General features: G+C 45.3%; 1 protein-coding gene and 1 pseudogene across 2 annotated transcripts in view; both read right to left on the reverse strand.

Annotated features, from left to right (window-relative positions):
• LOC147124972 (putative G protein-coupled receptor 174) overlaps positions 1–1,951 on the reverse strand; it is a 69,798-nt gene extending 67,847 nt beyond the window's left edge. Inside the window, exon 1 of one of the 2 annotated variants that reach the window (XR_015079326.1) lies at positions 1,584–1,951. The gene's annotated coding sequence lies outside the window, so the exon portion shown is untranslated. The remainder of the gene's footprint in view (positions 1–1,583) is intronic. The other variant, XM_085995478.1, reaches the window with a different exon arrangement.
• Positions 1,952–13,134: 11,183 nt separating this feature from the next.
• LOC147124973 (uncharacterized) lies at positions 13,135–14,155 on the reverse strand (annotated as a pseudogene).
• Positions 14,156–15,025: the final 870 nt, after the last annotated feature.

The raw sequence follows: 15,025 nt of genomic DNA on the forward strand, positions 1-15,025 counted from the left end.
ATCTGGGCACAGCGATGAGAATGCTATGTATAACCATTCCCTTTTAAATATCCATCACTTTGGATTCTATTTCCAAGACAATGTTCTACTTCACCATACCGTAGCTTAACAGGTGTGTGTGAGTTGCAATAGGCACCTAAATGATACGGATCTCCTATACAAGCTGTGCATAGCTCTTGCATGAAGCACATGTTAGCTAAGGGGCTGAATGTTTCTATGTGAATTAAACAAGTCAAACGTAAACCAAACAGAAGAAATTTCTATTCCAGTTATCTCCAACCATCTGTTGAATGGAATATGGATCTGGGCTGAAAAGGCCAGCAAATTATTTACATTCTATCCTGTAATTGAGGGCCAGGTACTGGGAGACGGGTGATGGGACAAGTCCATCGATAAACAAGTTGGTACATAGGTAACACCCAGTAGGTGAAAGCTGATGATATGCTCTGTAAATTTCACTGCTACTCCCGCCCCCCCATATGAGAAATGCAGTAAACTAGGTCAATTATACAGAAAAAGAAGTGACAAATGCTGAAGATCTGAATTAAAAACAGAAAATGCTGGAAATACACCACAGATCAGTCAGCAACTGTAAATACAGGTCAACATCTGGACGGGACCCTTGTTTCGAACTCCTCAGTTCTGGTGAAGAGTCCCACCCAAAACATTACATTGTTTTTTTTTCTCTTTCAGACGCAGACTGACCCATGGCCTATTTCCAGCATTTTCTGTTTCAGAAGATATCAAGTGGAGATCTCAAGCCACAAAAGCTTTGCTGACGATAGAGGAAGGCTGATTTTGTTCGCCTGCGTGTCGTCTGTTTTGGCGGTTAAAAGTTGCAACAGACACCGCGAATGACAACAGCCTCTTCTGCGAGGCTGGCACTGCTCGCGTGTACGGGTGCGAGCGAGCCTGATACTAACACTGAACAATGAATGTGGCTGCACACAGACTGTCGAAATTAGATCCAGCAATGACTGTGAAATTGCTATTTAAAAAAACCCTGGTGGCTGCTGTCTATTTCGCTATTATATCAACTCCTGAAGGACATATGCAGATAGCTCAAATGCTTTCTCCTGTTGAATGTGTTCAAGGAGTTTCTAACCACTTTCACCGGGGAGAATGATGCGCCCAAGTAATCCCATGTTAGAAGATATTAATTTTGCAAAATATTCTTTCAATTCTTCAGACTTCCTAATAACAATAGAGCACATCATTTCCCTGTAATTTTTTTAAATTCCCCTCCCATGTTTATTCCGGTCTCCTCAATGTACAAACAACCCAGTTGGAAATGAATTTAACATATATCCTTTAGCAAACTGACGTTTTGAAACTATATCTAGTCCATTTTTAAAACTTTAACCTATTCCACTTTTAAAAACTATACCTGGTCTACGTTTCAGCAGGTGATTTCCACCGTTTCAGCTGAATGTCCTTCCATTAATTTTGCATACAAGTTTTTTGCACCTTGTTTACACTCCTCGCCACTCAGCCATGCCGAGCACACACCTTTCGCGCGTTGGCAGATCAGTGGATCCGAATAGTAAAACTGCATGAAAAGTTATACAATGCTGCAGTCTTACCTTCGAAGCGCTCGTTGTCTGGATCCAGCACTGATCACAAGCCAATTCTCAGTCACACACTCGTCGATCACAACAGCTATTCAAAGGGGAAGTTGTCTGATCCAAACTAAACCACCAGAACTGGGTCTGTCAATCTCACTGGTCCACGTTTCAAACTGACACAACATGGGTTAACACGCACCCAGCATTTTTCACTAGGCGCCTTGTGCTGTGTTCTGATGAATCCATGCAAAGCGTTGGACTCAACTGCAACCGCCAGCTTCCCGGAGAAGTGCGTGCGTAAAATATCTCAAAACAAATACCGAAATCGGAAGGAGACCTGCGTTTCTTTTTAATCAGATTTGGCTCGAAAGGTAACTTTGGTCTGTCACTGAAGTGCCTACGTTGCAAGTGTTCGTTCAGCAAGAGACAGACTTCTGGTCAAAAATGAGGAAGTTTCAGGCGTGGCATAGGATTACATAGAATTACATCGAAATACATAGGATATACGGCACAGAAATAGGCCATTCGGTCCAACCAGTCCATGCTGGCGTTTATGCTCCACTCGAGCCTCCTGCCCTCTTTCCTCATCTAACTCAATCAGCATAACCCTCTATTCCTTTCTTCCTCATATGCTTGTCTGGCCTCCCCTTAAATGCATCCATACTATTCGCTTCAACCACTCTGTGGTAGCGAGTTCAACATTCTCACTACTCTGGGTAAAGACGTTTCTTCTTAATTCCCTATTGGATTTCTTGGTGACTATCTTATATTGATGGCTATAGTTATGCTCTTCCCCACAACTGGAAACATTCTCCCTGTATCCACTCTATCAACATTTTTCATAATTTTAAAGACCTCTATTAGGTCACCCCTCAGCCTTTTTTCAAGAGTGTGGAGATGCCGGTGTTGGACTGGGGTGGACAAATGTTAGAAATCACACAACACCAGGTTATAGTCCAACAGCTTTATTTGAAATCACAAGCTTTCGGAGCGCTGCTCCTTCATCAGGTGACGGCCCTTGAGCTGCAGATGGACTCACTTTGGAGCATCCACGATTCTGAGAGGGGTGTGGATAGCACATTTAGTGAGTTGGTCACACCGCAGGTTAAGGCCAGCGTAGACAGTACATGGGTGACCAAAAGGCAGAGCAAGGGCAGGAAGGTAGTGCAGAAATCCCCTGGGGTTGTCTCACTTAGCAACAGGTTCACCGTCTTAGGTACTGTTGTCGGGGGGGGTGACGCATCGGGGGAAGGCACCAGCAGCCAGGCTCATGGCACCATGACTGGCTCTGTTGCAAAGAAGGGAGGGAAAAAGAGTGGCAGGGCTATAGTAATAGGGGATTCGATTGTAAGGGGAATAGATAGGGGTTTCTGTGGTCGCGACCGAGACTCCAGGATGGTATGTTGCCTCCCTGGTGCAAGGGTCAAGGATGTCTCGGCGCGGGTGCAGAACATTCTGGAGGGGGAGGGGGAACAGCCAGTTGTCGTGATACATGTTGGTACCAACGACGTAGCTAAAAAAAGGGAAGAGGTCCTACAAGTAGAATTTAGGGAGTTAGGAGCCAAGCTAAAAAGTAGGACCTCGAAGGTAGTAATCTCTGGATTACTACCAGTGCCACGTGCTAGTAAGAGTACAGAGAACAGGATAGTTAGGCTAAATACGTGGCTTGAGCAGTGGTGTAAGAGGGAGGGTTTTAAATTTTTGAGGCATTGGAACCAGTTTTGTGGTAGGTGTGACCTATACAAAAGGGACGGTCTACACCTGTGCAGAGATGGAACTGATGTTCTCGGGGTAATTTTTGATAAAGCAGTTCGGGAGCATTTAAACTAGTATGGCAGGGGGCTAGAAACCTATGTAGTGAAATAGAGGAAAGTGAAAGGCAGACAGAAATAAATGGTAAAAGGGTGAGGAACAAAAAACAAAGGGCCAAACTAATTCATAAAAAATGTGAGCATAAAAAAAGCCTGAGGGTTTTATACCTTAATGCGAGAAGCATCAGGAACAAGGTAGATGAATTAGCTGTGGAAATAGAGGTTAATAATTATGATCTAATTGGGATTACGGAAACATGGTTGCAGGGTGAGCAGGGCTGGGAGCTTAACATACAGGGGTATTCAGTATTTAGGAAGGATCGACAAAAAAGAAAGGGAGGAGGGGTAGCATTGCTAGTAAAAGAGGGGATAAATGCAATTGAAAAGAAGGATATTAACTCAGTTAATACAGAATCTATATGGGTGGAGCTAAGAAATAGCGAGGGGCGAAAAACATTAATAGGAGTGGTATATAGGCCTCCAAATAGTAAAATAGAGGTTAGGGAGGGCATCACGAGGGAAATTAGAGAAGCGTGCAATAAGAGCACAGCTGTCATCATAGGTGACTTTAACTTACATATAGATTGGACTAGCCTAATCAGTAAAAATAATGAGGAGGAGGAATTCCTTGAGTGTTTAAGGGATGGTTATCTGGATCAATATGTCGAGGAACCAACTCGGGAACAGGCTATATTGGACTGGGTACTGTGCAATGAGAAGGGACTAATCAGTAATCTTGTTGTACGGGGACCCTTGGGTCAGAGCGATCATAACATGATCGATTTCTCACTCGAAATGGAGAGCGAAGAAATTGACTCAGAGACTAAGGTCCTGAATTTAAACAAGGGGAATTATGATGCCATGAGACGGGAACTGAGTAGGTCTGATTGGACAACGTTCCTGGAGGACTGGAGGTAGATAAACAATGGCAAACATTTAAAGATAGAATGACAAAATTGCAAAAATTGTTTATACCAATCTGGCATAAAAGGAAATCTAAAAAGGTGACTCAACCGTGGATAACAGGGGAAATTAGAGACAGCATAAAATCCAAAGATAGGGCGTATAAAATAGCCAAAAAAAGCGCCAGAGCGGAAGATTGGGAACAGTTTAAGATAGAGCAAAGGAGGGCAAAGGGCATGATCAAGAGGGGCAAAATAGCTTACGAAAACAAGCTGGCGGAAAATATAAAAACTAACTCCAAAAGCTTTTATAAATATATCAAAAGGAAAAGACTGGTGAAAACCAAAGTTGGTCCATTGCAGTCAGATACGGGGGAATATATAATGGGAAATAAGGAAATGGCAGATCAACTAAATGCATACTTTGGGTCAGTCTTTACGAAGGAAGACACAAAAAACCTCCCTGGGATATTGGGAAAAATAGGGACATTGGCAAAGGAGGAACTGACGCAAATCAATATCTCTAAGGATATGGTGTTAAGGAAGCTAAAGGGATTGAAGGTGGACAAATCCCCAGGGCCTGATAACATGCATCCTAGGGTACTGAAGGAGGTGGCCCTAGAGATAGCGGATGCACTAAGGATGATTTTTCAGAATTCATTAGACTCGGGAACAGTGCCGATGGATTGGAGGGTAGCTAACGTTACCCCACTATTCAAAAAGGGGGGTAGGGAAAAAGCAGGTAATTACAGACCTGTAAGCCTTACATCAGTTGTGGGCAAAATGCTGGAGTCCATCATTAAGGATGAAATAGCGGAGCACTTAGCAAATGGGGACAGGATAGGACAGAGTCAACATGGATTTACAAAGGGTAAATCGTGCTTGACTAATCTATTGGAATTTTTTGAGGGAGTAACTGGTAGAATAGATGGGGGAGAGCCAGTAGATGTGGTGTACCTGGACTTCCAAAAGGCCTTCGATAAGGTCCCACATAAAAGATTAGCATGGAAAATTGAGGCTCATGGGATAAAGGGGAAAGTTTTGGCGTGGATAGGGAACTGGCTGTCAGATAGAAAACAGAGAGTTGGAATAAACGGCTCATTTTCTGAATGGCAGGCAGTAACAAGTGGGGTACCACAGGGATCTGTCCTGGGCCCCCAGCTGTTCACAATTTACATTAATGACCTGGATCAGGGAGTCGGATGCAGCATTTCCAAATTTGCAGACGACACTAAACTAGGAGGGGGGGTGGGCTCAGAGGAAGAGACCAGGAAGCTCCAGAGCGATTTGGACAGACTGGGCGATTGGGCGGATAAATGGCAGATGCACTATAATGTGGACAAGTGCGAAGTTATCCACCTTGGGTGCAGGAACGGGAGGGCAAATTATTATTTAAATGGCAATAGATTGGGAGAGGGGGAAGTACAGAGAGACCTGGGTGTTCTTGTACACCAGTCACTGAAGGCGAGCATGCAGGTGCAACAGGCGGTCAAGAAGGCAAACGGTATGCTGGCCTTCATAGCAAAAGGGTTAGAATACAGGAACAGGGATACCTTGCTGCAGCTGTACAGGGCACTGGTGAGACCACACCTCGAGTACTGTGTACAGTTTTGGTCGCCTCATCTGAGGAAGGATGTTCTTGTCATGGAGGGGGTGCAGCGGCGATTCACCAGGCTGATACCAGGAATGGCGGGAATGACCTATGAGGAGAGACTATGTAGTTTAGGGATGTACACACTGGAGTTTAGAAGATTGAGAGGGGACCTCATAGAAGTGTATAAAATTCTGACAGGTCTAGACAGACTGGATGCAGAAGGAATGTTTCCCTTGGCGGGTGAGAACAGAACTAGAGGACATAATTTAAGGATAAGGGCTAAACCATTTAGGACAGAGATGAGGGGGAATTTCTTCACTCAGAGAGTGGTGAACCTGTGGAACTCATTGCCACAGAGGGCAGTGTACGCCAGCTCATTAAATATATTTAAGAGGGAATTAGATATATTTCTACGGGCAAAAGGGGTTAAGGGTTACGGAGAGAAGGCGGGGACGGGATACTGAATTAAAGGATCAGCCATGATCTCATCGAATGGCGGAGCAGGCACGAAGGGCCGAATGGCCTACTCCTGCTCCTATCTTCTATGTATCTATGTATCTATGAAGTGGAGAGATGCATAAAAACACAGCTTACATAGTCAGAGAATAATGTCAGATGTTTACAGGTAATCTTTCTAACTGCCATTTATCACACCTCAGCAAAGAGATAATCACAGCAATCAAAGGTGTAAATGGTGTCCAAACAGGTCAGTCAGGAAAACATTACATCAAAGAACAATGAGGTGGGGTCACAAGGGGTCAAATGTTGCAGATGCTGGGGTCTGTATGAAAAACAAAAAAACACAAAAAACATTTTTTTTGCTGGAAATCACAGCAGGTCCGGCCGCATCTGTGTGGAGAGAACAAGCCAATGACGACTCGAGTCTGGATGACCCTACATCAGGTGGGGTTACATGTAGCGTGACATGAACCCAAGATCCCGGTTCAGGCCGTCCTCATGGGTGCGGAATTTGGCTATCAGTTTCTGCTCGACGATTTTGCATTGTGTGTTTCGAAGGCCGCCTTGGAGAATGCTTACCCGAAGATTGGAGGCTGAATGTCCTTGACTGCTGAAGTGTTCCCCGACCAGCAAAAAAAATGTTTTTTGTCTGTTTTTTTGTTTTTCATACAGACCCCAGCATCTGCAACATTTGACCCTTGTGACCCTACCTCATTGTTCTTTGATGTAATGTTTTCCTGACTGACCTGTTTGGACACCATTCACACCTTTGATTGCAGTGATTATCTCTCTGCCGAGGTGTGATAAATGGCAGTTAGAAAGATTACCTGTAAACATCTGACATTATTCTCTGACTATATAAGCTGTGTTTTTATGCATCTCTCCACTTCACCTGATGAAGGAGCAGTGCTCCGAAAGCTTGTGATTTCAAATAAAGCTGTTGGACTATAACCTGGTGTGTGATTTCTTACATTTTTTCAAGAGAAAAGAGATCCAGCCTGTTCTGGAAACCAGAATATACCTCGTTCCTTCCATTTACATTGTGTATATAAACTTTTCTGTTCAGTGAAAACTACTGAAAAAAGACATTGTTTTGGATTTTTTAAATGATACCAAAAAAAAATCTCCTTCACTGGCTACTATAGGGGAAAGAATGGAAGCAGCAAATCTGTAAGAATAAAAGGGAGACTTGCATTTCTACAGCGCATTTCCTGACCTTATGATGTCCCAAAGTGCTTTACAACCAATGAAGTACTTTTTGAAGTGTAGTCACTGTTGTAATGTAGGAAACTCGGCAGCCAATTCAACCTCCCACAAACAGCAATGTGATAATGACCAGATAATCTGTTTTAGGGATGTTGGTTGAGGGATAAACATTGGCCTTGACACCGAGAACTCCCCTGTTCTTCTTTGAATAGTGTCATGGGATCTTTTACACCACCTGAGAGGGCAGACGGGGCCTCGGTTTAACGTCTCATCTGAAAGACAGCACCTCCGACAGTGCAGCACTCCCTCACTACTGCACTGGTCTGTCAGCCTAGATTTTGTGTTCAAATCTCTGGAGTGGGACTTTCTGACTCAGTGACGAGAGTGCTAACCACTGAGTGTGTCAGCTGTGGCTCAGAGGGCAGCACTCTCGGTGGGAGGGGCTAGGAGTGAGCAGGTGCTGCTGGGTGCTTGATTACTGCAGGGAGTTGGAGTGAGTTTGTAAAAAGTTGGAGTTTTTTTCAGGTTTGAGGGCATTTTTGGTCCTTAAACAGCAGCCAGACGGTTGCTGAGGGGTCCGGAGTGCCGGACCCCTCAGAGGACAATGTTCCCAGGATGAATTTAATCAGGGGAGAAAATGTTGGGGAAGGGAGAAAAAAAGGCCCAAAGATTTGTCCGGGACCCCAGGAGGTTTCAAAAAGAAAACATGGTGGTGGTTCAGTGTGAGCATAAGGAGATACGAGCTTGGGATATTATCCAATCGGTACATGAGGACTGCGGCGAGGGAAGCTGCTTTGCCTGCCGACCAAAGCCAAATGTTGGGTTCGAGGTGACGGTCAGTGGCCGAGAGGAGGTGGAAAGACTTTTACTGAGTTTGAAGGTTGGAGATAAGTTCTTGGAGGTATCTCTGCTATATTCTGAAGAGGTGATGGTTTCATTCTTAAATTTGCCAGTTTATATTAAGGACGATGTGCTAATGAACAAGTTGGAGTTGTGGGACATTAAAATTTACTCGGCAAAAAAGAGGAGATACTATCCAGGAACGTGGGCAGCAGATGGAACGTTATGTAAAGGTGCAGTTCCCAGAGGGGGTGAAGTCATTGCCATATAGCATGAAATTCGAGACAATGGAAGGAGTGCAGTACTTCCGAGTACTGCATGATAACCAAGTGAAGGTTTGTTATTATTGTCTTGGACATGACCATCTTGTAAGAAGCTGTCCAGACTTGTACTGTTATAACTGCGGTGGGTCTGGACACATCACTCAGAGCTGCAAGACGGAGAGCTGTGGGGTTTGTCACAAAGGCCCCACCTGCTGTGAATATGAGGCAGAAGGAAGCCCCTTGAATGATGAGGAGATGGGAGAGGGAGAAGGAGCAGGAGGTGTGAGTGGAGCGGCTGGAGGAGCGGAGCAGGTGGAGGACACAGCTGGTGAATGGAAGGAGAAAAGAGTACAGGAAGAGGCAGAAAATTGCGGAGCAGAGAACAGGGTGGAGATGGTGGAAAACACAGCAAGTACGATGGAAAAGGACAAAGACAGCAGCGGGCAGCATGGGTCGAGGGCAGAGTCGAGCCATAATATGGTTCAGCTCTCCCTAAAGAATCTGGTGTCCACAGAAGGCAGGAGCGGGGTGCGGGATAAGTGTAAGTACTCCAAAGAAAGACGGGGAGTCGGACATCTTGGGGAGCAGGAGTGGGCAAGACAAGGAGAGGGTGCAAGAGGCAGGAGCCTTAAAGGGGCAGCAGGATGTGAGCGGGGAGACAAAGAAGGGAGCAAGATAGTTGCAGATGCGCCATTGTCCTAGAGAGAGAAGAAACGGGGAGCAAGGGTCAGCACTGGAGATGAGGCCAAAGGGAGTGGCACTGTTGGAGAAACTGTGATAGCAGGAAGACCCTCTAAGGGAGATTATGGGAGCAGGGATGGAAGGTTACAGAAGAGCTCGAGAGTGTGGAGTCAGAACGGGACAGAGACATGGAAGTGGGGGGTGGGTTGGCATCGTGTGGAAAGGGAAAGGTTAGTGAGGGACAGAAGGAAGGAGAAGGGGCAGTGCCTCAGCCCAAAACTAATGTAAGGAAGAGGCTGAAACTGCAGGGAAGGTTCAAACAGGTGAAAAAGAGCTGGAGGCCGCAGGAGAAAGCAACAGCTGCCCGAAAAGTTGGGAAGGAGCATAAGAGGAGGGAAGGGCCGGAGATTAAATGATGGGGTGATTATCAGGTACACTTCCCTTATTCGGATCCGTTATTACTGATCAATTTTTAAAGTACAATAGATTAGTATATGTTATGGGAGACAAATTAAACTTCAGGTTTTGATGTTAATATATGGTTGAGGAATGGCTGTGCAGAGCGGCAGCATGGATTTGTATGATACAATGGAATGATCACAATGTTGTAAATGTTTTTAATGTTCAGTAAATAATATATTAAAAAAAAGCTGGTAGCACACTTACCTCTGAGTCAGAAGGTTGTGGGTTCATGTCCCACTCCAGGGACTTGAGCACACAAAGCTAGGCTGACACTCCAGTGCAGTGCTGAGGGAGTGCTGAACTGTCAGGGGTGCCATCTTTTGGATAAGACGTTAAACCGAGGCCCCGTCTGCTTTCAGGTGAACGTAAACAATCCCAAGGCACTATTTCGAAGATGAGCAGGGGAGTTCTCCCCAGTGTCCTGGTCAATATTTATCCCTCAACCAACATCACTAAAACAGATTATCTGGTCATTATCATATTGCTGTTTGTGGAAGCTTGCTGTGTGCAAATTGGCTGCTGCATTTCCCACATTACAACAGTGATGACACTCCAAAAGTACTGAATTGGCTGTAAAGGTGGTTGTGAAAGGCGCGATATAAATGCAAGTCTTTCTTTCTTTTGAGTCACAACTGACATCGTTATAAAATAAATTCACATAATTGATCCTGATGTACCAACCTAAGTAAACCACAACAAATTACTTATTCTTATTGTGTGGTTTTCAAAAATCTAGTAAACCTCATTTTCTTTTTACTTTGAAAAAATACCAAGAACCAATAGCAATTTGTTTTTTTACCAGATCAGGGCACTGGTTTGATCTCATTTTGAGCACTGATTCAGAATGTTACCGAGTGTATTAACTGCTGTCTGCCTTTTTGTCGATCAACTTTTGCAAAAATGAGCAATCAACTAACTGCTTTTTGTTGCAATTGAAACCTTCTCCTAACACACTCACAACAACAAGGTAGCTCCCAGTGAGCACAGCGAGTTTCCTATCCATCGAAACTGCACCCTTATACATGTCATGAGTGTGTCACAGCGCTGGTGGTATAATGCACCAGAGATCACGTGGGATGTCCACCACACTGCTGTCTACTTTGAAAAGCAGTAAATACCACAATTCCAACAACTGCTCAGTGGTAGCACTCTTGCCTCTGAGTCAGAAGGTTATGGGTTCAAGTTCCAATCCAGAGACCTGAACACAAAATCTCAGCTGACACTCCAGTGCAGTACTAAGGGAGGTGCCGTTGTTCGGATGGGACTTTAAACCGTGGTCCCATCTGCCCTCTCAGGTGAACATAAAACATCCCAGGGTGCTATTTTGAAGAAGAACATGGGGATTTCTCCCCGGTGTCCTGGCCAACATTTATCCCTCAACCAACACCACTAAAACAGATTATCTTTCCACGTACTTCAATTATCATTGCAGTTTGTGGGATCTTGATGTGTGCAAATTGGCTGCCACGTTTCCTACTTTACAACAGTGACTACACTTAAAAAAAAGGTACTTCATTGGCTGTAAAGTGCTTTGGACATCCTGAGGTCATGAAGGGCTTTATATAAGTGCAAGTCTTTCTTTTTATTCAGGCGGATCCAATAGTCACAAAAAAAAGGATATAACGCAGAAACTTTCTCTGTTTAGGTGCAGGGCTACAAGTCCGCTGTGTGAATTCAGGGCCCAAATCTTTATTGTTCTATTGGTTTCATAAGAACATAAGAAATAGGAGCAGGGGTAGGCCATTTGGACCTTGAGCCTGCTCTGCCATTCAATAAGATCATGGCTGATCTTCTACCTCATCTCCACTTTCACGCACTATCACCATATCCCTTAATTCCCTTAGTTCCCAAAAATTTATCAACTTCTGTCATGAATATACTCAATGACTGAGCATTCACAGTTCTCTGGGGTAGAGAATTCCAAAGATTCACAAACCCTTTGAGTGAAGAAATTTCTCCTCATCTCAGTCCTAAATGGCCGACCCCTTATTTTGAGACTCTGACCCTGTGTTCTAGACTCCCCAGCCATGGGAAACATCCTCCCAGCATTAATCCAGTCAAGCCCCTTAAGAATTTTATATGTTTCAATTAGATCACCTCTCATTCTTCTAAACTCTAGGGAATATAGGCCTCTTTCTGTTTCCTCTTTTGTTGCTTTACAGTTCATTTAAAAGCATTGTTACATCCCCTGGGTTCCGATATTGTATAAATAGATACAGTCCCCACCCCTTACACCAGCCACGCTTATCACGGGCAGTGCCTATATAGGCCAAATGGTGTTGACCATTTGCCATTGCAAAGGCGCCGCTTATAACACATTAAGCACGCCGACTATTTCAGACAGCGGTGGATCATGCTTGTCGTATTACATAGTACACCAAATAACACGTGGATCGGGAGGCTCAAAACAGTCAGCCCATAAAAGGTTTTAGATGACATCCTACCATTTATGTCACCACTTGAGCCCTTTGGTAGATTAAAGCCTTGCAGTCCCCAGACACTTTGGCCTCAATATTAATCCCCCCGCCCCAACACCACCACGGCCGGGAGAGTGTTGGGGGGTGGTGGTGGTGGTGGCGGTGTGCGGTTAAAAATTGAAGTATGTGCAATGCTACACCAACCTGCTGCGCCCCTCTTTTACAGTGGTGGATATCGGAGCATCCAAGTGTCCCATTGTAGAGAGGGTGCTTATTTAGCATATACTGCAGCCGAGGGTCGGGAAACTCAACAGTGATACCATGGCAGGAGCAGCCGGCACCCCAAGGTAAGTGGCTCTTTCAGCACTCCTTTTTAAGATTTCAACAATGTACTTTATTCATAAAAATTTGTATCGTACATTACAATACAATACAATCCAAATGTTACATTTCGCATACACACTAATTACAATACATGGCACTCTAAGTCTATCTGTCCCAGGTGTTGTGAAGGATGGGTCTGGCCACGTTACCGTGGAACGTTCCATTTAGTTGGACCATGCCATAGCACCTGTTCTTCATAGAAAAGTTTGTGCAGAAAAGCACCTTTGACCACACATCAATCAGGCAGTGCCTGATCAGGCTGCATGTAACGTCCTCGAGGCCCCACGGAAAAAGGAGATGGTGGATCCTGTCGGATGGTTCCCCGAGCAGACTGTCAGTCATTTGGCAGAATGCCTCATCGCCAGAACTTTCCAACAAGCACCAAGACGTAGCTTGGTTGGTGGGGAGAAAGGCCCTTCCCGTCAGATCCTTCATGCACACCCGACGTCTCAGCACCACCGCACGCTGTCCAGTTACAGTGCAAGTTCTATTTACATTTACATTGAGCATTTTCTGATAGAGACAGCCCAAGGGGGGATTTATGCTGGTTTCAGCCCCTCGCTGTACAATGGCACGAATGCCTTAAGCTGTGGCCTTTCCCCATTCAGCCTTTGCGGCAGCTGCACCATGCTTCAGTGTGTCCCTCAGCATGTAGTCCTGGACCTGGGAATGTGCCCGTCTGCAACACTTGGTCGTGGTCAACTCCTTGCACTGGAAGACCAGCAAATTTCGGGCAGACCAAAGGGCGTCTTTCACCCAGCTGATGGCCCTCCAGCAGCAGTTGATGTTTGTCTCAGTGTGCATCCCTGGGAACAGTCCGTAGAGCACAGAGTCCTGTGTTACAGAACTGCTCGGGATGAACCTCGACAAAAACCACTGCATCTCTTTCCAGACCATCTTTGCAAACGCACATTCCAGAAGGAGATGGGTGCCGGTCTCTTCCCCACTGCACCCACCTCGAGGGCAGCGTGTGGTGGTGCTGAGACGTCGGGTGTGCATGAAGGATTTGACGGGAAGGGCCTTTCTCCCCACCAACCAAGCTACATCTTGGTGCTTGTTGGAAAGTTCTGGCGATGAGGCATTCTGCCAAATGACTGACAGTCTGCTCGGGGAACCATCCGACAGGATCCACCATCTCCTTTTTCCGTGGTGCCTCGAGGACGTTACGTGCAGCCTGATCAGGCACTGCCTGATTGATGTGTGGTCAAAGGTGTTTTTCTGCACAAACTTTTCTATGAAGAACAGGTGCTACGGCATGGTCCAACTAAATGGAACGTTCCACAGTAACGTGGCCAGACCCATCCTTCACAACACCTGGGTCAGATAGAACCTCAGCACATAGTGCCATTTGGTGTTTGCGTACCAAGGTTCATGCAGCCACACACAAAGATGGCCATCAGGATGAGGGCGACGTTGGGTACGTCTTTTCCCTCTTTATCTGGAGATTTGTACATCGTGTCCCTGTGGACACGGTCCATTTTCAATCTCCAAACAAAGTGGAAGATGGCTCGGGTGACTGTCGCGGCGCAAGAGCGGGGTATGGGCCACACCTGCACCACATACAGCAACATTGAGAGCACCTCCTTTTTGGTCAGGAGGAGCAGGAGTGCTCCCCCTAAGCCCCTCAAAGAAGCCTTCAGCCTCCCCCAGCCCCGATCGCAGATCTACACCTTTAACTCAGTGTGCCCCCCACCCCCCTGCCCGATTGTTATAGGATGCACTATTTAACCCTCTTGTAGGCACCAATTTTCTTTTGCAGCCTCCCTGCTTCCCAAAACATACACTGTAGCCAATGCCTCCCTCCAGCTACCAGAGTGCTGTCATTGTAATAACAAGATGCAGTTTTACCATCCACATCTTATAGTGGGCAAATTGTGTTAAAGCCAATGTGCCCGTTATGAGCAGTGGGGTACTGTAGTGGGTGTGAGACAACTCCAGCACCTAAGTGGCAGGGGATCCACTTGCAGCAGCAACTGACACCACCAAACCCAAGAAAGTATCGAAGGCAAGACCCAAAATTGGTAACAGTAACCTCCGTCAAGTGGATGTTGTAACCCCTCAGTTTTCTTTGGGCTTATTCATTTTAAACGTCAGTTCTCTTGTTCTACGGCACATTCTGAGCTGAGTAACTTATATCTGTATTCTCAGAATTTTAAAGTCCTAGGTGATGACCCATCTCAATCTTCTTCAATAAAAACAAATCCAGTTCTTCGGATCACTCTTCCGAATTCAGAGTCCCAAATGCCAGAGTCGTTCTTGTTTCTCCTCCTTATAATGCATCGATGTGCTTTTTGGATGTAAGGTGCCCAAACTGTATAAAGTGTTCCAAATGTGACCTAGTCAATGGTTTATGTGAGGTTAGAATAATTTGTTTTTGATGTATAGTTAATTGCCCAGATAGATCCTGAAATTTGACTAGCTTTGTTTATAACTGTTTCATA

Source organism: Somniosus microcephalus, chromosome 1, assembly GCF_052327205.1.
Source record: "Somniosus microcephalus isolate GS21.2 chromosome 1, FLI_Smic_1.0, whole genome shotgun sequence".
Lineage (NCBI taxonomy): Eukaryota > Metazoa > Chordata > Chondrichthyes > Squaliformes > Somniosidae > Somniosus > Somniosus microcephalus.